The sequence below is a fragment of the Ursus americanus genome, chromosome X (assembly GCF_024610735.1).
Source record: "Ursus americanus isolate L20-20 chromosome X, mUrsAme1.1.p, whole genome shotgun sequence".
Lineage (NCBI taxonomy): Eukaryota > Metazoa > Chordata > Mammalia > Carnivora > Ursidae > Ursus > Ursus americanus.
In genome coordinates, this window is record NC_142164.1 from 59,007,060 (window position 1) to 59,034,747 (window position 27,688).

The 27,688-nt window shown below is 39.0% G+C and overlaps 1 long non-coding RNA gene across 1 annotated transcript in view; it reads left to right on the top strand.

The window, feature by feature from the left end:
• The window catches only part of LOC123789773 (uncharacterized), a 94,601-nt gene extending 73,967 nt beyond the window's left edge, over positions 1-20,634 (top strand). Inside the window, exon 5 of the long non-coding RNA XR_015723408.1 lies at positions 1,563-20,634. This is a non-coding gene — a long non-coding RNA (uncharacterized LOC123789773). The remainder of the gene's footprint in view (positions 1-1,562) is intronic.
• The last annotated feature ends 7,054 nt before the right edge of the window (positions 20,635-27,688 follow it).

Below are 27,688 nucleotides of genomic sequence, written 5' to 3' on the forward strand. Positions count from 1 at the left end.
CTTAGGACTGCCTTTGCAGTGTCCCATAGGTTTTGGACCAATGTGGTTTCATTCTCATTGGTTTCCATAAATTGCTTAAGTTCTTCTTTAATTTTGTGGTTTACCCAGTCATTCTTAAGCAGGATGGTTCTCAGTTTCCAAGTGTTTGAGTTTCTTCCAAATTTTTCCTTGTGATTGAGTTCCAGTTTCAAAGCATTGTGGCCTGAGAATATGCAGGGAATAATCTCAGTCTTTTGGTGTCAGTTGAGACCTGTTTTGTGACCCAGTATATGGTCTATTCTGGAGAAAGTTCCATGTGCATTCAAAAAGAATAATTATTTTGTTGTTCTAGGGTATAGTGTTCTGTATATATCTACGAGGTCCATCTGGTCCAGTATGTCATTCAAAGCTCTTGTTTCTTTGTTGATTTTCTGCTTACATGATCTATCTATTGCTGAGAGTGGAGTGTTGAGGTTCCCTACTATTAATGTATATTATCTATCTGTCTCTTTATTCTGTTTAAGAGTTGGCTTATGTAGCTGGCTGCTCCCCTGTTGGGGGCATAGGTATTTATAATTGTTAGATCCTCCTGTTGGATACACCCCTTAAGAATAATATAGTATCCTTCTGTATCTCTAACTACAGTCTTTAGCTTAAAATCTAATCTCTCTGATATGATAATCGCTACCCTGGCTTTCTTTTGAGGTCCGTTGGCAGTAAAACTCGTTCTCCATCCTGTCACTTTCAGTCTGGATGTATCTTTAGGTTCAAAATGAGACTCTTGTGGACAGCATATGGATGGGCCCTGTCTTTTTATCCAATCTGCAACCCTATGGCATTTTATGGGAGTATTTAGGCCATTTACATTGAGAGTGATTATTGGGTGGTGGGAGTTTAATGTTGTCATGTTGCCTGTGAAGTCCGTGTTTCTATAGGTTGTCTCTGTAAATTTCTGTTCTGTATCACTCCTGGGGTCTTTTTGGCTTTATAACCCCCCCTTCATATTTCTTGTAGGGCTGGCTTGGTAGTCACATATTCATTCAGTTTCTGCCAGTCTTGGAAGCTCCTTATCTCTCCATCCATTCTGATAGACAGCCTTGCTGGATAAAGTATCCTTGGCTGCATGTTCTTCTCATCTAGTGCTCTGAATATGTCTTGCCAGCTTTTTCTGGCTTTCCAGGTCTCTGTAGACAGGTCTGACATTATTCTGATGTTCCTCCCTCTGTACCGGAGGAATCTCTTCCCCCTCGCCACTTTCAAGATTGTTTCCTTGAATCTAAGGTATACAAATTGATCTTGGGAGGGGTTCTCTTTGCCTCTTAGACACGAATGCTTGTTTCCTTCACCAGATTAGGGAAGTTATCCGCTACAGTTTGTTCAAATATCTCTTCTAGACCTCTCTCTTTCTCTACCCCCTCGGGGATGCCGATGATTCTGACATTGGAACATTTCATTGAGTCAGTAATCTCCCATAGTCTTTCCTCTTGAATGTGGAGTTTTTTAATCTATGTTTCTTTTCTTTCCTTCTTTTCTATCATCTCATCCTCTAATTCACTAATTCGTCCTTATATTCTCACCTTAAGAAGATGGAGAGGGAACAAAAGAACGGGCTAACCCACGCACGAGAAGACAATTGATCAATGACTTAGAAACCAGAAACACAGTAGAGCAGATCAACAAAAGTAAAAGCTGCTTCCTTGAAAGAATTAATAAGATCGATAAGCCACTGGCCAGACTTATTCAAAAGAATACAGAAAGGACCCAAATTAATAAAATTATGAATGAAAGGGGAGAGATCATGACCAACACTGAGGAAATAGAAACACTCATTAGAAACTATTACCAACAACTATATGCCAATAAATTAAACAACCTGGAAGAAATGGATGCCTTCCTAGACACCTATAAACTACCAAGACTGAAACAGGAAGAAATTGACAATCTAAATAGACCAAATAACAGTGAAGAGATTGAAGCAGCAATGAAAAACCTCCCAAAAAACAAGAGTCCGGGGCCTGATGGATTCCCTGTGGAATTTTACCTAACATTCAAAGAAGAAACACCTATTCTCCTGAAGCTGTTTCAAAAAACAGAAACAGCAGGAAAACTACCAAACTCACTCTATGAGGGCGGTATTACCTTGATCCCCAAACCAGGCAAAGGCCCCATCAAAAAGGAGAATTACAGACCAATATCTCTGATGAATATAGATGCCAAAATTATCAACAAGATCCTAGCTAATAGGATCCAACAGTACATTAAAAGGATTATCCATCACGACCAAGTGGGATTCATCCCTGGGATGCAAGAGTGGTTCAACATTCCTAAATGAATCAGTGAGATAGATTACATTAATAAGAGAAGAGACAAGAACCATATGATCCTTTCAATTGATGCAGAAAAGCATTTGACAAAATACAGCATCCTTTCCTTATTAAAACCCTACAGAGTGTAGGGATAGAAGGCACATTCCTCACTTTCATAAAAACCATCTGTGAAAAGCCTACAGCAAATATCATTCTCAATGGGGAAAACCTGAGAGCCTTTCCCTTAAGATCAGGAACACGACAAGGATGTCCACTCTTGCCATTATTGTTCAACATAGTACTAGAAGTCCTAGCAACAGCAGTCAGACAACAAAAAGGAATAAAAGGTATTCGAATTGGCAAAGAAGAAGTCAAACTCACTCTCTTCGCAGATGACATGGTACTTTATATGGAAAACCCAAAAGACTCCACCCACAAATTACTAGAACTCATAGAAAATTTAGTAATGTGGCAGGATACAAAATGAATGCACAGAAATCAGTTGCATTTCTATACATGAACAATGAGACTGAAGAAAGAGAAATTAGGGAATCGATTCCATTTGCAATAGCACCAAAAATCATACGATATCTCGGAATTAACTTAACCCGAGAGGTAAAGGATATATTCTCTACAAACTAGAGAAAACTGATGAAAGACATTGAAGAAGATACAAAAAGATGGAAAACATTCCATGCTTGTGGATCGGAAGAATAAACGTAGTTAAAATGTCTATGCTACTCAGAGCAATGTACACTTTCAACGCCATCCCAATCAAAATACCAATGACATTTTTCAAAGAGCTAGAACAAACAATCCTAAAATTTGTGTGGAACCAGAAAAGACCCTGAATTGCCAAGGAAATGTTGAAAAAAAGAAAAACAAAGCTGGGGGCATCACGTTGCCTGATTTCAAGTTATACTACAAAGCTGTGACACCAAGACAGCGTGGTACTGGCACAAAAACAGACAGACCAGTGGAACAGAATACAGACTCCAAACATGGACCCTCAACTCTATGGTCAACTAATCTTTGAGAAAGCAGGAAAAAACATCCAGTGGAAAAAAGCCAGTCTCTTCAATAAATGGTGCTGGGAAAATTGGACAGCTATATAGAGAAGAATGAAACTTGACCACTCTCTCACACCATACACAAAGGTAAACTCCAAATGGATGAAACCTCAATGTAAGACAGGAATCCATCAAAATCATAGAGGAGAACATAGGTTGTAACCTCTTCGACATCGGCCACAGCAACTTCTTTCATGACATGTCTCCATAGGCAAGGGTAACAAAAGCAAAAATTAACTTGTGGGACTTCATCAAGATAAAAAGTTTCTGCACAGTCAAGGAAACACTCAAGAAAACAAGGGGGCAACCCACAGAATGGGAGAAGATATTTGCAAGTGACACTACAGATAAAAGACTGGTATCCAAGATCTATAAAGAAGTTCTCAAATTCAATACACGAGAAACAATCAAGTAAAAAAATGGGAAGAAAATATGAAGAGACACTTTTCCAGTGAAGACATAGAAATTGCTAACAGACCCATGAAGAAATGCTCAACATCATTAGCCATCAGGGAAATTCAAATCAAAACCACACTGAGATACCACCTTACGCCAGTTAGAATGGCAAAAATTGACAAGGCAAGAAACAACAATTGTTGGAGAGGATGTGGAGAAAGGGGATCCCTCCTACATTGTTGGTGAGAATGCAAGTTGGTACAGCCACTTTGGAAAACAGTGTAGAGTTCCCTTAAAAAGTTAAAAATTGAGCTACCCTATGACCCAGCCATTGCACTACTGGGTATTTACCCCAAAGATACAGACGCAGTGAAGAGAAGGGCCATATGCACCCCGATGTTCATAGCAGCGTTGTCCACAATAGCTAAATTGTGGAAGGAGCCGAGATGCCCTTCAACAGACGAATGGATTAAGAAGTTGTGGTCCATATATACAATGGAATATTACTCAACTATCAAAAAGAACGATTTCTCAATATTTGCAGCCACATGAACGGGCCTGGAGGAGATTATGCTAAATGAAATAATTCAGGCAGAGAAAGACAATTATCATATGGTTTCACTCATTTGTGGAACATAAGGAATAGCAGGGCGGTCAGTAGGAGAAGGAAGGGAAGAATGAAGGGGGGTAAGCGGAAGGGGGAATGAATCATGAGATACTATGGACTCTGGGTAACAAACTGAGGGTTTCAGAGGGGAGGTGGGTGGGGACATGGGCTAGCTCAGTAATAGGTATTAAGGAGGGCACATATTGCATAGAGCACTGGGTGTTAAATGCCGGTAATGAATCATGGAACACTACATCAAAAATTAATGATGTACTGTATGGTAACATATCATAATGAATAAAATGAATGAAATCTTGCTGTTTGCAATGACATGGATGGAGCTTGAGAGTATCACGCTAAGTGATATAAATCAGAGAAAGACAAATACTATCTTATTTCACTCATATGTGGAATTTAATGAAACAGATGAATGTAAGGGTCAAAAAATTAAGAGTGGCAAACCAGAAAGCTGACTCTCAAGTATGGAGAACACACTGAGGGTTAGGTGGGAGGAGGTGGGCAGTGGAATGGGTTAAATGGGTTAAATGGGTGGTGGGTATTAAAGAAGACGGCAGTTGTGATGTGCACTGGGAATTGTATGTAAGTGATGAATAGCTAAATTCTACATCTGAAGCTAATATTACACTGTACATTAACTAACTGAAATTTAATTGCAAAGTTGAAAATAGGAAAAAATAAGCAAAGTGTGCTAAAACAGAGCTTTAGAAATTGGTTCACTGCATTAAAGAGAGTTACATTACTCAGATTAACATTATATGTGAATATCACTGCTAATATTTTTTATATAACCTCAGAATTGAAGGCTTCATAATTTTAACATTATTTAGAAATAAAATATTTTCTGAAATTTAGCTCCCTCTGCTGGTAAAAAAAAAATTTTAGAGGGTTTCTTTTAATCGTTGTAGAGCAGTGCCCCCTTTTTATTTTTTTATTTTTAATTCTTTTTATTCCATTTACCAAATACTTGTGGGTTTTTTAATGTTTTTTTATTATGTTAGTCACCATACAGTACATCCCTGGTTTTTGATGTAAAGTTCGATGATTCATTAGTTGCGTATAACACCCAGTGCACCATGCAATATGTGCCCTCCCCACCACCCATCACCAGCCTATCCCATTCCCCCACCGCCCTCCCCTCTGAAGCCCTCAGTTTGTTTCTCAGGTGAAGAAAGGGATAAAGAAAGGGGGGGTAATCAGAAGGGGGAATGAAGCATGAGAGACTATGGACTCTGAGTGCCCCTTTTTTAAAACAAAATCAGAAAGATATACTGCCCAATCAATGCCATTAAAATACAAATTATATTTCTTATTCTAGAACCAAGTAGATGTGCTGCTTCAAGAAATGGCAGATGAAACTGGGTCAGAATTTAATCGAATGATTTTGGATAATCTTGATTTAATATCTAGAGGTCTTAAAATTATGTAATGTGGATAAAGAAATTTGTCTTTACAACAAATGGTCAGAGTTAGATTTTTGACCCTAGAATTTACTGTTGGTAGAGCCTTTGAAACATCATCCTGCACTTCACCATGCTCTAAAAGTGTCACTGTGTTTAAAACATCCTAGTATTTTCTTAAAAATCTCTGGAGATGCATTTATATTGTGTGTGATAAGAAATGGAGGAAGGTGAGTTTGGGAGGCAGGAATTTTTAAACATTTCCTCAATATCTTCCATACTTTTTGTGTTCAACATATATCAAATGTTTAGATTTCTTTTAAAAGATCTTCCAAAAGAATTCTGCTGTGATCAATCCATTACATTTTAAGCGCAATTTGAGTCCTGCAATCTGAGAAATATGTGCTAAATGTTCAAAGGGTTCAAAAGATGGCAACATTGCTTCATTGCAAATGATCATTCATTTTTTAAAAAAGCTAAATAATTGACACTGTTTATGGTACTGTTATTAGAAATAGGGTGTCTGTTAATGGGCTGTTTATTTCAGGCCCATCATGTTTCAGGGGAATGACTTGGCCATGAGAATATCTGTGCTATAGAAGTCATGTTATATCAGCATTTTCTGGTATGTTATTTAGCTAAAGAGAACATTGTAATAAAGAATAAAACTGGGTGATACTGAAGTTTTATACTTTATCATCAAAGGTAGAGTAATAGATTGAAATATGGTTTATGTACTCTGTTTCTCCTGGGAAGAGAAGATATGTAGACACCTGGAAACTAGAGTTGTTGAATATTATTCTAGTGCCTAAGCTAATTTCTGATTAATATGAACAGTTAACTTTATCAGCTGTTTATTATCACTAATGTATCTTTATTAAATTAAAACCCAGTTTAATAAGTCAGGTTTGCAGTATTTGAGAACAGGACTGGAGGTTAGGTTATACAGTGTTTTGCTTTGTTAGTATCTCGATATAGCCCATTTACCAACAGGTCAGTAACAAGAAAGATGACTTTTGTTAAGTATTATAAAGGATACTAAGGCATTGTGTGTCAGAAGATTCCATCTTAGGAATATGAGGCTAAGGACTTGTGTTTTTTTTTCCCTACCAAAGACTAAGAAGATTGGGTTTGAAAATACAGCAAGAGAGGTCTTGTAAAAGGGGCATTGACACATTACAGCCTTGCTGACCTTCAGTGGAAAACCAAGTTCCATAGATAATTTTTGATAAGATACAGAGCAGGATTTCTCAACCTTGACACTATTGACATTTTAGGCTATGTGTTCTATGCATTTCTAGAATATTTAGCAGCATCACTGTTCCTCTACTCGCAAGGTAACAGTAACACCCCTCCCCCCAGTTCTGATAACCCAAAATGCCTGCAGACATTGCCAAATGTTCCTTGGGTGAGTGGGTCAAAATTGAGAGAGATGTGTTTCATCAATAATGGGTGGTGGCTGGAGCAGTAGAACCAGGTAGAATCACTGATATCCAAATTCTAATGCTCATTCATAAAGATGTTTAAGTATCCACATTCTGCTTGAGTTTGTGATTTCCTCAACAAATTTTAATATAGCATATCATTAACTTTTAAATAACAATCTGTTGATTCTGGAGGCAAGATGGTGGAGGAGTAGGGGGCCCCATTTCAACCAGTCCCCTGAATTTAGCTTGATATCTACCAAACCTTTCTGAACATCCATGAAATCAGCCTGAGATATAAGAATATATAGCTGGATCTCTGCAAGCAGAAAAGCACTGCCGTTTGCAAAGTAGGAAGTACAGAGTTGTGAATCTGTGGGGAGCTCTCGGAAGATAAACAGAAGGGGGAGGGAGCCTCCATAAGCTGGCTCCTGGAAAGTGACACAACACCAGAGCGCAAGATTGGAACCCTTAGAAATCTGCTCCAGGAAGTGACATCTCTCTCTGAAAGGGGCTCTGAAAATGAAAAGGCAGAATTCTAGGTAGAGCATTATGGTTTCAGGATAGGACAAGCCTCAGAACCAAAGGGGCTTCCTGGACTGGCAGAGTGCCCAAGCGGTGGAGCCAGGAAGCAGGTTATGGTCATTGAGCCCAGGAAGGGTCTCTCAGCTCAGATCACCATAAAATGCAAGCTGGACTGGTTGAGAATCTCTCTTCTCTTGGGCAGTATGAAAAAATCAGGAGCCAGTGCTCACAACTGGGCAGAAACTGGCAGAGCAGTAGTGGCCAGGAAAGGGCTTTAGAGCAGGACCCAGACTGGTTCCAGGAGCTGTGGGTGCACATGTGAGCCTGCAGCCATTCATGGTTTTAGAAGCATAAAGGGCAGGGACACTCTCAGACCCCTGTGATGACCTCTGAGAGAGTTACTGTGGGTGGGCACTGCAGGGGGCTGTGGTTTTTGGCGGCATATACAGAAATGGAGACTGTGTCCTGGAGGGTTTAGTGAAGAGAGCAGACTGATTTCTCTGCTCTGGGCTAGAGGTCTGGGTGTGACCATTTTTGCTCAGACCCTCAGAAGAAGTGCAGAAAGCCACCAGGGAACAAAAGCACAGAAGACAGGTTTCCATTGAGCCCATCCCCCTGACAGGGGCAGGGCAACTCCACCCAAGCAGGGTTACCTGAAAAACAGCACAGCAGGACCCTCCCTCAGAAGACAGGCTGGAAGAACAAGAGGACAACAGCCCTATGGACCCCATAAGACTGTAAAATCCCGATGCCAGGGGTAATAGTATATTGAGCTCCAGGCGTTGGCTCATAGCTTGTTTATTTTTCAGAGAAAACTTTTTTTCTCATGCTTTTTCTGTTTTTTTTTTCTTTTTACCTTTTTCTCATTTCAACTAGATTTTTATTAACTTATATTTCATAGTAGCTTTTTAACTTGTATTTTTTTCAGAACTGTATTTTTGTAGATATATGCTTTATTTTAGTCCTTTATTCACTGTTCAATTTTACTATGTACACACACACGCAAGTTTTACTTTCCTTGTAATTTTGGAAAGTACTGTCCTCTAGCACACAGACCAAAATACACCCAGGAACAACTAAAACACCCTGCTTTGTCCACATTGAGAGATTATTGCCTCTCTTCCCCTCACCCCCTTTTAATTTCTTTTAAATTTTATGAATTTTATTCTTGTGTTCATTTTGGCTTTGTTTTTTTGGTCGTGGATTCTGACCCCTCCAGATTTTGCTAGGGTGCATCTTGCTTGGCTCATGGTTCATATTTGGACTCTAATCACTCACTCAAACATCCCTTGACAGAATGACTAGGAGGAGGAACTCTGAACAAAGAAAAGAGCCAGAAACAATGTCCTCTGCCACAGAAATAATGGGCATGTGTATAAGCAAAATGTCAGAGATAGAATTCAGAATAGCAATCATGAAGTCAATAGCTAGGCTTGAAAAAAAGCATTAGAGACAATATTGAATCTTTAAGAGCAGAAATGAGTTCTAATCAGGCTGTATTTAAAAAATGGTATGGATCAGATGCAGTCTAAACTGGATACTCTAACAGCTGTGGTCAATGAGGCAAAAGAGAGAATCAGTGATCTAGAAGATAAGCTGATTGAAAAGAAGTAAATGGAGGAAAACAGATAGGCTGATGTACACATGAAAAATGGATTGCAGAGATTAAGGATGACATGAAGTGTTCCAATGTCAGAATTATTGGGATGGCTGAGGGGGTAGAGAGAGAGAGAAGACTAGAAGGTATAATTGAGCAAATCATAGCTGAGATCATACTTAATCTGGGGAAGGAAACAAGCATTTGAGTCCAAGAGGCAGAGAGGATGACTCCCAAAATAAATAAAAATAGATCAACATCCTGACATATAATAGTGAAGCTTGCAAATTTTATAGCCAAAGAAACTATGCTGAGAATAGCCAGGGAGAGGAGGTTCCTTACATATGGAGGGAGGAACATCAGCATAACATCAGACCTGTCCACAGAAACCTGGCAAGCCAGAAAGGGCTGGCAATACATATTCAGAGTATTAAATGAGAAGAACATGCAGCCCAGAATACTTTATCCAGCAAGGCTGTCATTCAGAATGGATGGAGAGATAAAGAGCTTTCAGGACAGGGAGAAACTGAAAGAATAAGTGACCACCAAGGCAGCCCTGCGAGAAATATTAAGGGGGTTTCTGTAAGTGAAGACAGAATGCAGGAGTAATATAGATCAGAAATTAACAGAGATGATCTACAGAAATAAGGACTGTACAGGCAATGCAATGATACTAAATTTATATCTTTCAATAGTTACTCTGAATAAAAATGGGCTATTTGCTCCCATCAAAAGAAACAGGGTTGCAGATTGGATAAAAAGCAAGACCCATCCATATGCTGTCTACAAGAGACTCATTTTGACCCTAATGATACCTCCAGATTGAAAGTGAGGGGATGGAAAACCATTTACCATGCTAATTGACCTCAAAAGAAAGCTGAGGTAGCAATCCTCATCTCCGACAAATCAGACGTTAAACCAAAGACTGCAAGAAGAGATGTAGAGGGACACTATATCATACTTACAGGTTCTACACAACAAGAAGATCTAACAATTGTAAATACCCATGCCCCCAACATGGGAACAGCCAGTTATATAAACCAATTAAGAACCAAAATAAAGAAACCAGTTGAAAATAATACATTAATAGTAGGAGCCATCAACACTCCACGCACAGCAACGGACAGATCTTCTAAGCAGAAGATCTACAAAGAAACAAGGGCTTTGCAAAACATTGGACCACTTGGACTTCTAGATATATACAGAACATTCCATCCTAAAACAACAGAATACTCATTCTCCTTGAACACACATGGAACTTTTTCCAGAATAGGCCTCATACTGGGTCATAAATCAGGTCTCAGCCAATACCAAAAGTTTGCGATTTTTCCCTGCATATTTTCAGAACACAATGCTTTGAAACTGGAACTCAATCACAAGAAAAAATTTGGAGGGAATTCGAACACTTGGAAGGTGAAGAGCATCCTGCTAAAGAATGATTGGGTCTACCAGGAAATTAAAGAAAAACTTAAACAATTCATGGAAACTAATGAGATATAAAACACATTTGTCCAAAAACCAATGGGATACTGCAAATGTGGTCATAAGAGGGAAACACATAGCCATTCAAGCCTCTCTCAAAAAAGTAGAAAAATCCCAAATGCACAAGCTAACCTTACACCTAAAAGACCTGGAGAAGAACAGCAGGTAAAGCCTAAACCAAGCAGGAGAAGAGAATAAAGATAAGAGCAGAAATCAACAAAATAGATACCAGAAAAAACAGTAGAACAGATCAATGAAACTAGAAGCTCGTTCTTTGAAAGAATTAATGTATCAATAAACCTCTGGTCAGACTTATCCAAAAGAAAAGGGAAAGGACCCAGATCAATAAAATCATGAATGAAAGGGAAGAGGTCATGACTGACACCAAGAAAATAGAAACAATTATTAGAAATTATTACCAGCAACTATATGCCAACATGTTAAGGAATCTGGAAGAAATGGATGCCTTCCTGCAAAGTTTTAAACTACCAAGACTGACACAGGAAGAAATGGACAATCTGAATAGACTAAAAACCAGTAAAGACATTGAAGCGATAATTCAAAATTTCCCAAGAAACAAGAGTCCAGGGCCAGATGGCTTCCCAGGAGAATTCTATCAAACATTTAAAGAAGAAATCATACCTATTCGACTGAAGCTATTTCAAAAAATAGAAATGGAAGGAAAATTTCCAAACTTGTTCTATAAGGCCAGCATTACTCTGATCCCAACACCAGGCAAAGCCCCCGTCAGAAAGAAGAATTACACACCAATATCCATTATGAGCATGGATGCCAACATACTCAGCAAGATTGTAGCCAGTAGTAACCAAAGGTACATTAAAAGGATTATCCATCACGACCGGGTGAGGTTTATTACTGGGATACAAGGGTGGTTCAACATTGGCAAATCAATCAACGTCATAGAGCACACTAATAAAAGACAAGAACCATATGATCCTCTCAAATGATGCAGAAAAAGCATTTGACAAAATACAGCATCCTTTCCTGATTAAGACTCTTCAGAATATAGGAATAGAGGGCACAAACCTCAGTACTATCAAAGGCATTTATGAAAAGCCCACAAGGAGTATATTTCTCAATGGGGAAAAACAGAACTTTTCCCTTAAGGTCAGGAACACAACAGGGATGCCCATTCTCACCATATTTGTTGAACATAATACTAGAAGTCCTAGCCTCAGCAATCAGACAACAGAAAGAAATAAAAGGCATTCAGGGGCACCTGGGTGGCACAGCAGTTAAGCATCTGCCTTCAGCTCAGGGCGTGATCCCGGCATTATGGGATTGAGCCCCACATCAGGCTCCTCTGCTATGAGCCTGCTTCTTCCTCTCCCACTCCCCCTGCTTGTGTTCCCTCTCTCGCTGGCTGTCTCTATCTCTGTCAAATAAATAAATAAAATCTTTAAAAAAAAAGGCATTCAAATTGGCAAAGAAGCAGTCAAACTCTCTCTTTTCCCAGAGATATAATACTTGCTGTGGAAAACCAAAAGACTCCACCCCAAAATTGCTAGAACTCATAACAGGAATTCAGCCATGTGGCAGGATACAAAATCAATGCATGGAAATCAGTTGTATTTCTATACCCTAACAATCTAACTGAAGAAAGAGAAATTAAGGAATCGATTCCATTTACAATAACACCAAAAACCATAAGAAAACTAGGAATAAACCCAACCAAAGAGGTAAAAGATATATACCCTAGAAACTATTGAACACGTATGAAAGAAATTGAGGAAGACAAAAGAGATGGATAAACATTCCATGCTCATGGACTGGAAGAATAAACATTGTGAATATGTCTATGCTGCCCAGAGCAGTCTACACTTTCAGTGCTCTCAAAATACCATCAATATTTTTCACAGAGCTGGAAAAAACAATCCTAAAATTTCTATGGAACCAGAAAAGACCCCAAATTGCCAGGGAAATGTTGAAAAAGAAAATCAATGCTATGGGCATCATGATGCCTGACTTTTTAGCTATATTACAAATCTGTGATCATCAAGGCAGAATGGTATTGGCACAAATACAGACACATAGATTAATGGAACAGAATAGAGAGCCCAGAAATGGACCCTCAACTCTATGGTCATCTAGTCCTCAACAAATCAGGAAAGAATATCCAATGGAAAAAAGACAGTCTCTTCAGTAAGTGGTACTGGGAAAATTGGACAGCCACATGCAGAAGAATGTACCTGACCATTCTTTTATACCATACACAAAGATAAACTCAAAATGGATGAATAACTCAATGTGAGATAGGAATCCATGAAAATCCTAGAGGAGAACATAGGCAGTAGCCTCTTCGACATTGACCACAGCAACTTCTTTCATGACACGTCTCCAAAGGCAAGGGAAACAAAGGCAAAAATAAACTTTGGGACTTCATCAAGATAAAAAGCTTCTGCACAACAAAGGAAACAGTCAACAAAACTAGATGGCAACCCACAGAATGGGAGAGGATATTTGCAAATGACATTACAGATAAAGGGCTGCTATCCAAGATCTATAAAGAACTTCTCAAACTTAACACCCAAAAAATAAGTCCAGAAATGGGCAGAAAACATGAACAGACATTTCTCCAAAAAAGACACACAAATAACTAATAGACACATGAAAAAATGCTCCATATCATTTGGCGCCAGAGAAATGCAAATCAAAAGCACAATGAGATACCACTTTACACCAGTTAGAATGGCAAAAATTAACAAGGCAGGAAACAACAAATGTTGCCAAGGATGTGGGTAAAGGGGAACTCTCTTACACTGTTGGTGGGAATGCAAGCTGGTGTAGCCACTCTGGAAAACAGGATGGAGGTTCCTCAAAAATTTGAAAATAGAGATACCCTATGACCCAGCAGCTGCACTACTGGGTATTTACCACAAAGATACAGATGTAGTGAAAAGGAGGAGCACATGCATCCCAATGTTAATAGCAGCAATGTCCCCAATAGCCAAACTGTGGAAGAAGCCAAGATATCCTTTAGCAGATGGATGGATAAAGAAGATGTGGTTCATATATACAATGGAATATTACTCAGCCATCAGAAAAGATAAATACCTTTTGCATCGGCGTGGATGGAACTGGAGGGGATTATGCTAAGTGAAATAAGTCAAGCAGAGAAAGGCAATTATATTGTTTCACTGATATGTAGAACATAAGGAATAGCATGGAGAACAATAGGGGAAGGAAGGGAAAACTGAAGGGGGAGGTTCAGGGAGACAAACCATGAGAGACTATGGACTCTGGGAAACAAACTGATGGTTACAGAAGGGAGGGGGTGGTGGGTGGGGTAACCCCATGATGGGTATTACGGAAGGCATGTGTTATGATGAGCACTGGATGTTATATGCAACTAATGAATTGTTGAACACTACATCAGAGACTAATGTTCTAATATATGTTGGCTAACTGAACATAATAAAAATTTTTTAAAAATGATAAAATCCTTTAAACCATAGATAATTAATTAATAACTGTAGAATCTCCTAATGACCTTTAAAGTCTCTTTGTTCCCAGTATTGTTTTCAAACTGGTTTGCATACACTAGTCTAGACACAGAGGGAAAGGCTAGTTTATATCCTAGAAGAATAGTTATAATGGAGATTAAAATCATGGGCCTTGGAGTCAGACAGACCTTGGTTCAGATCCTATCATTAGGGCGACCTTGGACTAGTGTACCTAACTTTTTGAAACGTCGCTTGTATAGGTGGATCAAGTAATGATTCCTACTATGGGTAGCTCAGGAGCTAAACACTGAACTTGAAGTTAGCTCAGATATTAGGTAGGGATCCTGAGACTATATTTGTATAGCCTGTTTTATCTTTTTTAGGTATATTAATTTTTCCTTACAGTAGAAGACATAGTAATGTCTAGTAAATTGAATACATTGGATAACCATTGTTTTGGTCTTTTTTAAAAAATTTTTTATTATGTTATGTTAGTCACCATACAGTACATCCTTAGCTTTTGATGTAGTGTTCCATGATTCATTGTTTTGGTCTTTTATTCAGATGACCAGATCATTGTCCTTTTACTAGCTTTTTATCAGAAGATTATCATCCAGATGGGATACCATTAGGTCTTAACAAAAACGTTTTATAATTTGTAAATTCTTTTATCCTAAAGTGGACATTCAGAAGATGTTTCAGTTCTATTTACATATAAAATTGGATCAGTTTTATTCATTAAATTAAAGTAAAATGCTAGGTGGAATATTCAAATTGTGACAAGCCTATTTTATTGCTTATCATAATTAGATAAAGAGGAAAATGCCTATATTAACATTCATTTATGCTAATTATTTTTAAATTGTAGCCTTGATCTCAGTATGGAACTGCCACAGGGTCAGACAGGTTCTGTTGGTATAAGTATTGCTTCCACAGAACAGGTAGAGAAGTTGGATTTTATCATGATTGGTATGAATGTGATATATGAATTAAATATATGTATTTATAGTTATATATAAGTAAATATATACACATATTTTATTTTATAAAGAGTATTTTTCTATAGTATGACATCATAAATTAGCAAAATGTGGTTAATTTCGACTCCTTTATGATGGACATTTTCTACTTGCATGCATATTTCATATAGAGATTGAATTTGCTCCCCTTTGAACCATAAGAAACTCTTAATAATAGGGAACAAACAGGGTTGCTTGAGGGGGAATGGGATAAATGGGTGATGGGCATTAAAGAGGGCACTTCTTGTAACGGGCACTGGGTGTTGTATGCAAGTGATGAATCACTAAATTCTGTCACTAAAACTAATACTACACTATATGTTAACTAGAATTTAAATGAAATCTTGAAAGAAAAAAAAAATACTTCCCTTTGTAGCTTCTGCTCTATTAAGTTCTCTATGTGGTCCAGAATGTTTAAAAAAGTAAAGTCTTAATGTTGGGTTTTGTATGAATTTTTGAGACAAGATTTTAAATCTTATTTAAAATGTGAGCTATTTAAAATATTAGTGATTTATATTTGTTACAACCCTGTGACTTTTAAAACTTGCTTTCTCGGGCACCTGGGTGGCTCAGTTGGTTAAGCATCTGTCTTTGGCTCAGGTCATGATCCTGGAGTCCTGGGATAGAGCCTTGCATTGGGCTCCCTGCTCAGCAGGGAGTCTGTTTCTCCCTCCTCCCCTCACCCTGCTCATGTTCTCTTTTTAGCTCTCTCTCAATCATAAGTAAATAAAATCTTTAAGAAAATAAAAAAATAAATAAAACTTGCTTTCTCCAGGATGAACTATCACAGAGACTTGCTTGTCTATGTGATCAAGTGTAATTTAGAGAACTGGTTTTTTTTTTAACTTCACTTGCTTCTAAAATATTTTGTGTGTATATATAGATAAGTTTCACTCTAATTACACTAAGAACACTATATATTACAGAATGCTTAATACTATTTGTACATAATACTTTCTTTTGCCTTGCTGCACTTTCCAATACTTTAAGAAGTTCCAGAAAGCTTCCTCCTTGACAGATTTTATAGTTTTGTATATTGTGTTGAAAAGTGTAGGGGACATTTTCTTTCATTCTCTCTCTCTCTCTCTCCCTCTCTCCCTCTTCCTTCCTTCCTTCCTTCCTTCCTTCCTTCCTTCCTTCCTTCCTTCCTTCTTTCCGTTTTTTAGACATCTTTGACAAAGCTAGCATTACCTTGTTGTATATGAAACACCTTCCTTAAAAATTACATCAAAAATCTGACACCAAAGTACTACAGAAGAAAGTACTTGTACAGAATAAAGTATAGAATAAAGGCTTTGGTTTCTTTTTAATTCAAAGTAATTTGAAATCTCAGTCTGCACTCACATGTAATGCATAAAAATAAAATCAGGGAAAACATTTACTTAGTATATACCTAACCAAAAACACCTTATTAGGGTCCTACAATGAATAGTGCTATTTTTTGTGTTTTTTGTTTGTGTTTGTCTTTGCTTTTTCAAGCAGAAATGTAGTTGATTTGAATCTGTATACCGGCTTTTAAATTTAGAGTATTATTGGAATTTTTGCCCAGCAATCTAATGAGTATTTTTGAAATTTTTAAAATAAAAAAATTTTGATAATTTTCATATATAACTAGAAAAAGTTTGCAACATTAAACCAAAGAAATTAAGGTTTGCTCATTTTTAAAATTTTCTCTTTGCCTAAATATCACTGTTAAGACTAAGAGAAATTTAACCTTTCATACTTTCAAATGAGATTGAAACACGTATTTAATGATTCTCTTATTTTTACTCAGCCTTTGTTAATCTGTATTTTAAAAGGATATTAATTTGCATGGCCTTAATATTGTTTACATTTTCCACAATATTGCTGATAGTCCAGGATTCTTAAAAAAATTATTTATAAACCAATCAACAAAAAATAAAGAAAACAAAATTGAGCCAACTCAAGTTACAAATACCATAAGTCCTGGTTAAATGTATTCATCTTTTATGTAAACAGCTCTTCAATAACTGGAAGAAATGAAGTAGAAATAAATAAGTTAGATTACAATGGTCTGCCCAGCCCAGAAAATAACTTCTAGCCCAATGGAAGTTGGGAGTACAATATAGGAAATTGAGGGGACAAAAAAGTCATAAAATTGTAAAGAAGACTAGCCTGTGGATGGTCAGAATCCTTGGGTCCTTGGGGAGAAGCATTTGATGAGCAGCCGTACTACTAGCCACCTCCTCAGGAATGTCTGTATGTTACTCAAATAAAACAAATTAACATGTGCCTGCAATTTTCGGATATAATACTCTCCAATGTGGAGAAGTGACTAAGTTATATTTTAGCAAGTTATCTAGGTTAAGTAAATTAAGTATTCTTTCTTACTGCATGATTTATCCATGAAAGAATTCTAGTATTTTATGAAGTTCTATTGAAGAGCAAATATAATCAGAAAATATTTCCATTGTAAGTCACGAAAACATTCAGAGTACAATTATGAAGACTCATTTTTGCCGAGTAGTCACCATTCATATGTGATGTCTCCTACCATACATGAGAATGGGTATAAATGAAGACTATTTTCATTGGTTAATGAAATGAGAAATTACCCATTGGGCGAGTGATGATCCAGGCACTGCAGAGAATGAGGGGATGTGCAGAGGGCATTGTGGTGGGTCAAAGTCTTTAACATTTAACAGATGTCCTAGTGCCATTTGTGCCCCAGAGGGGAGGTAGAGGAAGAAACTATGTTATTTCTTCTAGTTATCTAAACAACTTTAGGAAACATCAGTGCAAACCTTCTTGCATTCTGGTCAGAGCATACATTAACCTCCAAAGGGCCTGGAACACAGTCCCAAGGGAGGTCACTGCAGGAATATGAACAAGATGGAGGGCCAAAGATGGAGTCAATACTGTCAGCACTCCTACACTGGGTTAAACTTATTTAACTTTAGAGGAGGAGTTAAGATGGCGGAGGAGTAGGAGACACCATTTTCAGCCGGTCCCCCGAGTCGAGCTGGATAGGTACCAGACCAGCCTAAACAACCACGGAACCAGCCTGAGACGCAGGAAGATGCATCTGGATCTCTACAAATGAACATCTCCAGCGCTGAGTATTGAGGTACGAAGCGGGGAGCCATGAAACCGTGCACAGATATCGGAATATAAACGGAAGGGGGAGGGAGCCGCCGCGTTCGGGCGCCGGGAAGCGGCAGCCACCTGCACGGGGGAGCGGGCAGGCTCGTGGTCGGCACCCGCAAAACAGCAGACTGAGACCGTGAACCGGGTGCGCGCGCCACCAGGCATCTCGCAGAACACCGGAATCCCGGTGTGCTCACCGGATCCAGACTGAGACCGGGAGCTTCCAGAGCGTGCAGCGGGCGGCTGGCGGCTGGCGGCATTAGAAAAACAAAGGACAGAGACGCGCCGGCCCTGGAAATGAGGGCTGGGACGCCGGGTGTGGGGAGCACATCCCAGGACGCTGCAGGGTTGAGCAGCACCAACAGTAACAGAGTTAAAGTGGCCAGAACATTAGTAGAGAACGGGCCGCAATCCCTCTGTTCTGTGACAGAGGCTGAAATTCGGCCACTGCTGCTCTGACTCTCAGAAGAGGCACAGCAAACCGCCAGGGAAAGCCGCCAGAAAACAAAAGCCTGGAAATACCGGCTCAGAGAGTGCCCATCCCCATCCCCCCTCGCAGGGGACGCGGAGACTCTACCCAAACAGGGTTGCCTGAGTATCGGCGCGGCAGGCCCCTCCCCCAGAACACAGAAGGCAGGCTGAAAAATCAAGAAGCCCACAACCCGGCCGCCTGGGTGGCGCAGTCATTGAGCGCCTGTCTTCGGCTTAGGGAGTGATCCCGGCGTTCCGGAAAGGAGTCCCTCATCGGGCTCCTCCGCTGGGAGCTGCTTCTTCCTCTCCCACTCCCCTGCTTCTGTTCCCTCACTCGCTGGTTGGCTGCCACATAAATAAATAAATAAATAAATAAATAAATAAATAAATAAATAAATAAATAAAATCTTTAAAGAAGAAGCCCACATCCCTAAGATCCCTATAAAACAAAGGGCACGGCCTGGGACCCAGTCAATAATTTGGGCTCTGGACAACCCCGCAACCTCTCCTCATCAGAATGACAAGAAAGAGAAGCCCCCCCCCCCAGCAAAGAAAAGACAGTGAGTCTGTGGCCTCTGCCACAGAAATAATGGATATGGATGTAACCAAATTATCAGAAATGGAATTCAGAGTAACGATGGTCAAAATGATGAGTAGAATTGAAAAAACTATTAACGAAAAGGTTACTGAGAATATAGAATCCCTAAGGACAGAAATGAGAGTGAATCTGACAGAAATTAAAAATTCTATGAGCCAAATGCAGGCAAAACTAGAGGCTCTGACGGCCAGGGTCACCGAAGCAGAGGAACGGGTTAGTGAATTGGAGGATGGGTTAATAGAGGAAAAAATGAAAATAGAAGATGGTCTTAAAAAAATCCACACCCAAGAATGTAGGTTACGGGAGATTACTGACTCAAGGAAACGATCCAATGTTAGAATCATCGGCATCCCCGAGGGGGTGGAGAAAAACAGAGGTCTAGAAGAGATATTTGAATAAATTGTAGCTGAAAACTTCCCTAATCTAGCGAGGGAAACAAACATTCATGTCCAAGAGGCAGAAAGGACCCCTCCCAAGCTCAACCACGACAAACCTATGCCACGTCACGTCATAGTGCAATTCGCAAATATTAGATGCAAGGATACAGTATTGAAAGCGGCCAGGGCAAAGAAATTTCTCACATACCAAGGCAAAGGCATCAGAATTACGTCAGACCTGTCTACACAGACCTGGAATGAGAGAAAGGGTTGGGGGAGCATATTTAAAGCTCTTTCAGAGAAAAACATGCAGCCAAGAATCCTTTATCCAGCAAGGCTGTCATTCAGATTGATGGAGAAATAAAGACATTTCAGAATCGCCAGTAACTAACCAATTTCGTAACCACAAAACCAGCCCTACAGGAGATATTACGGGAGGTTCTATAAAAGTAAAAAGGCCCCAAGAGTGATACAGAACAGAAAGTCACAGCCAATACAAACAAAGACTTTACCGGCAACATGGCATTATTAAAATCATATCTCTCAGTAATCAGTCTTAATGTAAATGGTTTGAACCATCCCATAATGCCACAGGGTTGTAGATTGGATAAAAAGAAATGACCCATCCATTTGCTGTCTACAAGAGACTCATTTCGAACCCAAAGATGCATTCAGACTGAGAGTAAGGGGATGGAGTACCATCTTTCACGCAAATGGACCTCAAAAGAAAGCTGGGGTAGCAATTCTAATATCAGATAAATTGGATTTTAAACTACAGACTATAGTTAGAGACACAGAAGGGCACTATATTATTCTTAAGGGAAGTATTCAACAAGTGGATATGACAATTATAAATATATATGCCCCCAACAGGGGAGCAGCAAGATACACAAGCCAACTCTTAACCAGAATAAAGAGACATATAAATAAAAATACATTAATAGTAGGGGACCTCAACACTCCACTCTCAGAAATAGACAGAACACCCTGGCAAAAACTAAGCAAAGAATCAAAGGCTTTGAATGCCATACTCGACGAGTTGGACCTCATAGATATATATAGAACACTACAGCCCAGAACCAAAGAATACTCATTCTATTCTAATGCCCATGGAACATTCTCAAGAATAGACCATGTTCTGGGACACAAAATAGGTCTCAACCGATACCAAAAGATTGAAATTATCCCCTGCATATTCTCAGACCACAACGCTCTGAAATTGGAACTCAACCACAAAGAAAAATTTGGAAGAAACTCAAACACTTGGAGACTAAGAACCATCCTGCTCAGGAATGACTCGATAAACCAGGAAATCAAAAATCAAATTAAACAATTTATGGAGACCAATGAGAATGAAAATACAACAGTCCAAAACCTATGGGATACTGCAAAGGCAGTCCTAAGGGGGAAATACATAGCCATCCAAGCCTCACTCAAAAGAATAGAAAAATCTAAAATGCAGTTTTTATATTCTCACCTCAAGAAGCTGGAACAGCAACAGAGGGACAGGCCTAAGCCACACACGAGGAAGCAGTTGACCAAAATTAGAGCTGAAATCAATCAAGCAGAAACCAGAAGTACAGTAGAGCAGATCAACAGGACTAGAAGCTGGTTCTTGGAGAGAATCAATAAAATCCACAGACCACTGGCAAGACTTATCCAAAAGAAAAGAGAAAGGACCCAGATTATTAAAATTATGAATGAAAAAGGAGAGGTCACGACGAGCACCATTGAAATTAGAAGGATTATTAGAAATTTTTATCAAAAGCTACATGCCAATAAACTAAGCAATCTGGAAGCGAAGGAATCCTTCCTGGAAACCTATAAACTACCAAGATTGAAACCGGAAGAAATTGATTCCTAAAACAGTCCAATTAATTATGAAGAAATTGAGTCAGTGATAAACAATCTTCCAAATAAGAAAACTCCAGGCCTGGACGGTTTTCCTGGGGAATTCTACCAAACATTCAAAGAAGAAATAATAACTATTCTCCTAATCTATTTCAAAAAATAGAAGCAGAAGGAAAGCTACCAAACTCATTCTACGAGGCCAATATTACCTTGATCCCCAAACCAGGCAAAGACCCCCTCAAAAAGGAGAATTACAGACCGATTTCCCTAATGAATATGGACGCCAAAATCCTCAACAAGATACTTGCTAACAGAATCCAACAGTACATTAAAAAGATTATCCATCATGATCAAGTGGGATTCATACCTGGGATGCAAGCTTGGTTCAATATTCGCAAATCAATCAGCGTGATACGTCATATCAACAAGAAAAGACTCAGGAACCATATGATCCTCTCAATCGATGCCGAAAAAGCATTTGACAAAATACAGCATCCTTTCCTGATTAAAACCCTTCAGAGTGTAGGAATAGAAGGTACATTTCTCAATCTCATAAAAGCCATCTATGAAAAGCCTACTGCAAATATTATTCTCAATGGGGAAAAGCTGGAAGCCTTTCCCTTAAGATCAGGAACATGACAAGGATGCCCACTCTCGCCACTATTATTCAACATAGTACTAGAAGTCCTTGCAACAGCAATCAGACGACAAAAAGGGATCAAAGGTATTCAAATCGGCAAAGAAGAAGTCAAAATGTCTCCCTTCGCAGATGACATGATACTCTATATGGAAAACCCAAAAAAAAGCCACTCCCAAACTATTAGAAGTTATAGAGCAATTCAGTAACGTGGCGGGATACAAAATCAATCCTCAGAAATCAGTTGCATTTCTGTACACGAATAACGAGACCGAAGAAAGAGAAATTAGGGAATCCATCCCATTTACTATAGCACCAAAAACCATACGTTACCTTGGAATTAACTTAACCAGAGACGTAAAGGACCTATATTCTAGAAACTATAAATCACTCTTAAAAGACATTGAGGAAGACATAAAAAGATGGAAAGATATTGCATGCTCATGGATCGGAAGAATTAACATAGTTAAAATGTCCATGCTACCCAGAGCAATGTACACTTTCAGTGCTATCCCGATCAAAATACCGAGGACATTTTTCAAAGAACTGGAACAAACAGTCCTTAAATTTGTATGGAAACAGAAAAGGCCCCGAATCTCCAAGGAACTGTTGAAAAGGAAAAACAAAGCTGGGGGCATCACAATGCCGGATTTCGAGCTGTACTACAAAGCTGTGATCACAAAGACAGCATGGTACTGGCACAAAAACAGACACATAGACCAATTGAACAGAATAGAGAGCCCAGAAATGGACCCTCGGCTCTTTGGGCATCTAATATTTGATAAAGCAGGAAAAAACATCCGGTGGGAAAAAGACAGTCTCTTCAATAAATGGTGCTGGGAAAATTGGACAGCTACATGCAAGAGAATGAAACTTGACCACTATCTCACACTATACACAAAAATAAACTCCAAATGGATGAAAGACCTCGATGTGAGACAGGAATCCATCAAAATTCTAGAGGAGAACATAGGCAGCAAACTCTACGACATCGGCCAAAGCAACCTTTTTCATGACACATCCCCAAAGGCAAGAGAAACAAAAGATAAAATGAATTTATGGGACTTCATCAAGATTAAAAGTTTCTGCACAGCCAAGGAAACAGTCAGAAAAACTAAGAGGCCACCCACGGAATGGGAGAATATATTTGCAAATGACACTACAGATAAAGGACTGATATCCAAGATCTACAAAGAACTTCTCAAACTCAATACACGAGAAACAAATAAACAAATCAAAAAATGGGCAGAAGATATGAACAGACAATTTTCCAATGAAGACATACAAATGGCTAACAGACACATGAAAAAATGTTCAAAATCATTAGCCATCAAGGAAATTCAAATCAAAACCACACTGAGATACCACCTTACGCCAGCTAGAATGGCAAAAATTGACAAGGCAAGAAACAACAATTGTTGGAGAGGATGTGGAGAAAGGGGATACCTCCTACATTGTTGGTGGGAATGCAAGTTGGTACAGCCACTCTGGAAAACAGTGTGGAGGTCCCTTCAAAAGTTAAAAATTGAGCTACGCTATGATCCAGCCATTGCACTACTGGGTATTTACCCCAAAGATACAGACGTAGTGAAGAGAAGGGCCATATGCACCCCAATGTTCATAGCAGCAATGTCCACAATAGCTAAATCGTGGAAGGAGCCGAGATGCCCTTCAACAGATGACTGGATTAAGAAGTTGTGGTCCATATATACAATGGAATATTACTCAGCTATCAGAAAGAACGAGTTCTCAACATTTGCTACAACATGGACGGCACTGGAGGAGATAATGCTAAGTGAAATAAGTCAAGCAGAGAAAGACAACTATCATATGATTTCTCTCACCTATGGAACATAAAAACTAGGATGATCGGTAGGGGAAGAAAGGGATAAAGAAAGGGGGGGTAATCAGAAGGGGGAATGAAACATGAGAGACTATGGACTATGAGAAACAAACTGAGGACTTCAGAGGGGAGGGTGTGGGGGAATGGGATAGGCTGGTGATGGGTAGTAAGGAGGGCACGTATTGCATGGTGCACTGGGTGTTATACGCAACTAATGAATCATCGAGCCTTACATCGGAAACCGGGGATGTACTGTATGGTGACTAACATAATATAATAAAAAATCATTAAAATAAAAAAAAAGCAGATTTGAAGAATTCTACAAGGCAGTGGAAAGGCAATGGAAATATATATATATGTATATATATGTATATATATATTAGTTAGCACTATATATATATATATATATATATTCACATCGGCTGTGAATGGAATACACACACATATGTATATATAAATATAAATAAAGAAGAAATACTTTCAAAAAAAAACTTATTTAACTTTTTTGGCACTTGACTCTATGGTGTGACCTCAATGTGATAATGTTCCATTTTGGTTATAATTGATGCTTTGTTCTTTCTACTTAAAGGTTAATATTATTTGATTATATCGTTACATCCTGGTAAGCCATAGAAGAGATTATTGTAGACTAAAATATCTATGAAATAGAGTTTTCTTATTTTTCATTGGTGGGAATTGTAGATTTTGTTTTATTGATTTGAGTAAAAGTTGTTAAATTGTGAATATAGCTTACCTAAATCCAGAAATGAAAGCAATCCTGATCTAAATATGACTTCTCATACTTTTATTTAACAGCCATAACGAATTTGTCTTTTAAAAATAATTCCTCTCTGATAGACACCAAATTTCACTTTTGGAATCATGTATTATAATAAAAATGTCATTCTTACAATTTATTCTTAGACCAGTAGCTGCACAACCTGTGAACTCTTACCTTGTTAATATAAATTATTTTTAATTTGATAAGTGATTCAATAATTGGAAAGTAACACATATGGGATTTTAGGAGAAGATGTCAAAGTAAGAGGATCCTAAGATCTCCTTGACCCACAGACACTGAGATGGTAACCACATCACTGCAACCAACTCAAAATGACCTGAAGACTGGCAGAAAGGCTCTGTAGCTAATTGTAGAGGGAGATGGAGGGAAGATGGTGGAAGAGCTGGGGGCCTGCATTTCGTCTGGTTCCTTGAATTCAGCTAGATATCTAGCAAATCATTCTGAACACCTGTGAATTCAACCTGAGATCTAAGAAAAGCTGTAATTCTACAAATAGAAGAGCGACCACTTTTTGCAAGGTAGAAGGTGCAGACGTGAATCTGAGGAGATATGTTGGAAGTTAAACCGTAGGGGGAGGGAGCCTCTGTATGCTGGCTACCGGAAAGTGATATAGCAGCAGAGCCCAAAAGCTTAACTTTTGGAAGTCTGCTACTATGAGGGACATCCCTGCCTGAAAGGTGCTTAGGTGGCAAAGCAGGGAAGAATCCTGGGGGGGGGGGGGGCAGTGTAGTCTCAGAATCCCCAGGGTCACAGAAAGAACAGGAGTGCCTGAATGCAGCACAGTTCCCAAGCATTGGTGTGGGGAAGTCAGCTACAATTAGCAAGCCCTGCAGTGGCCTCTCAGATGTTGCCATAAACAGTGAATTGTGGCACTATCAGGTGACCACTCTCCAAGCAGGGGTCCAGCAAGCAACAACCTCTACAAAAGCTGGATCCTTCTCCCAGGAGGAGTGGTGTGGGTGCGTGCATGATTATGCAAGTGCTCCCTGAGAAGGGGCCCAGCAAGCGCTGGGGCCATGGTGAGACACCCCTTCCTCCCCTGGGATGATCAGTGTGGGTAGGCACTGCAGGAATCTGATGCACATGAAAGGGATTGACTGTCTTTCCCTGAGGGTTCACTGAAGAGTGGGTGGGGGTGGTGATCATTCAGCTCAGGGCTGGAGATAGGGATGCTGCCATTTTTTACTTTTTTTTTAATCCTCTAAGGTGGCAGGAAAAGCCTTCAGGGAACAAAAGCCACATAGAACAACCTGAAGCAGCTTAGACTGAGACTGGCCCCATGACAGAGAGTGGTGGAACTCTGCCCAGGCAAAGACACCTAAGAATCAGTGCAACAGGCCCCTTCCCCAGAGGACTAGAAGGATCCTCAGGTGAATACAAGTTTACAGATCACTCAGAACTAGAAAACTCCTACACTAGGGGAAAATAGTATATAGAATTAGAAGTTTTTTCGCAGGTGTCTTTAGTTTTTCAGTTTAAAATTTTATTTTTTTCAATTAGTTTCTTATTTTATCAACTCTTTAAGTCTTTTTTTTAATTTTCATATTTACAGTTTATAGATATATTCTTCATTTTTGGCTTCTTTTCACTGTATTCAATTTTATTTTTGTATATATATGTGTATATAGATAGATATAATATATATAAGTTTCGCTTTATTTACAATTTTGGGATTTAGTATCTTCTAACAGACCAAAATACACCCAGGGCCATGAGAAACACCGTTTTGTCCACATATGTGATTATATACTTTTTTACCCTTCTTTTTCCCTTTCCTTTCTGTTTTGGTTTCTGACCTCTTCGGATTTGTCTAGTGGGTACTTTGCTTGGGTCATGGTTGATATTTTTTATTTTGTTCTCCTGTTCATCCATTCTTCTCTGGACAAAATGACTAGAAGGAGTAATTCACAACAAAATAAAGAACCAAAGGTAATACTATCTGCCACAGATCTAATCCATATGGATATAAGTAAAATGTCAGAGCTGGAATTCAGGTTAATGATTATAAAGTTACTAACTGGGCTTGCAAAAAGCATAAAAGACACTAGAGAATCTCTTAGTGCAGAAATAAAATCTAATCAGGCCAAAATTAAAAATGCTTTAACTGAGATGTAGTCTAAAATGGATGCTCTAACAGCAAGGGCAAATGATGGAGAAGAGTCAGTGACATATAAGACAAGATGATGGAAAGGAAGGAAGCTGAGGAAAAGAGAGAAAAACAACTAATGGACGACGAGGGGAGGCTTCAAGAAATCAGCGATAGCATAAAGCAAAACAATATTAGACTTATTGGGTCCCAGAGGAAGAAGAAAGAGAGAAACAGAGGGACAGAAGGTATATTTGAGCAAATCATAGCTAAGAATTTCCCTACTCTAGGGGGAGGAAACAAGCATTCAATTCCAGGAGGTAAAGAGAACCCCCCTCAAAATCAATAAAAATAGATCAACACCCCAACATATAATAGTGAAGCTTGAGAATTTCAGAGATAAAGAGAAAATCCTGGAAGCAGCTCGAGACACAAACTCCTTAACCTACAGGGGTAGGAACATTACCCTGGAAACAGACCTATCCCCAGAGACTGGGCAGGCCTTTGGGCTGCCATGATATTTTCAGGGTACTGAATGAGAAAAACATGAAGCCAAGAATACTTTATCCACCAAGGCTGTCATTCAGAATGGATAGAGAGATAAAGAGCTTACAGGAAAAACAGAAAC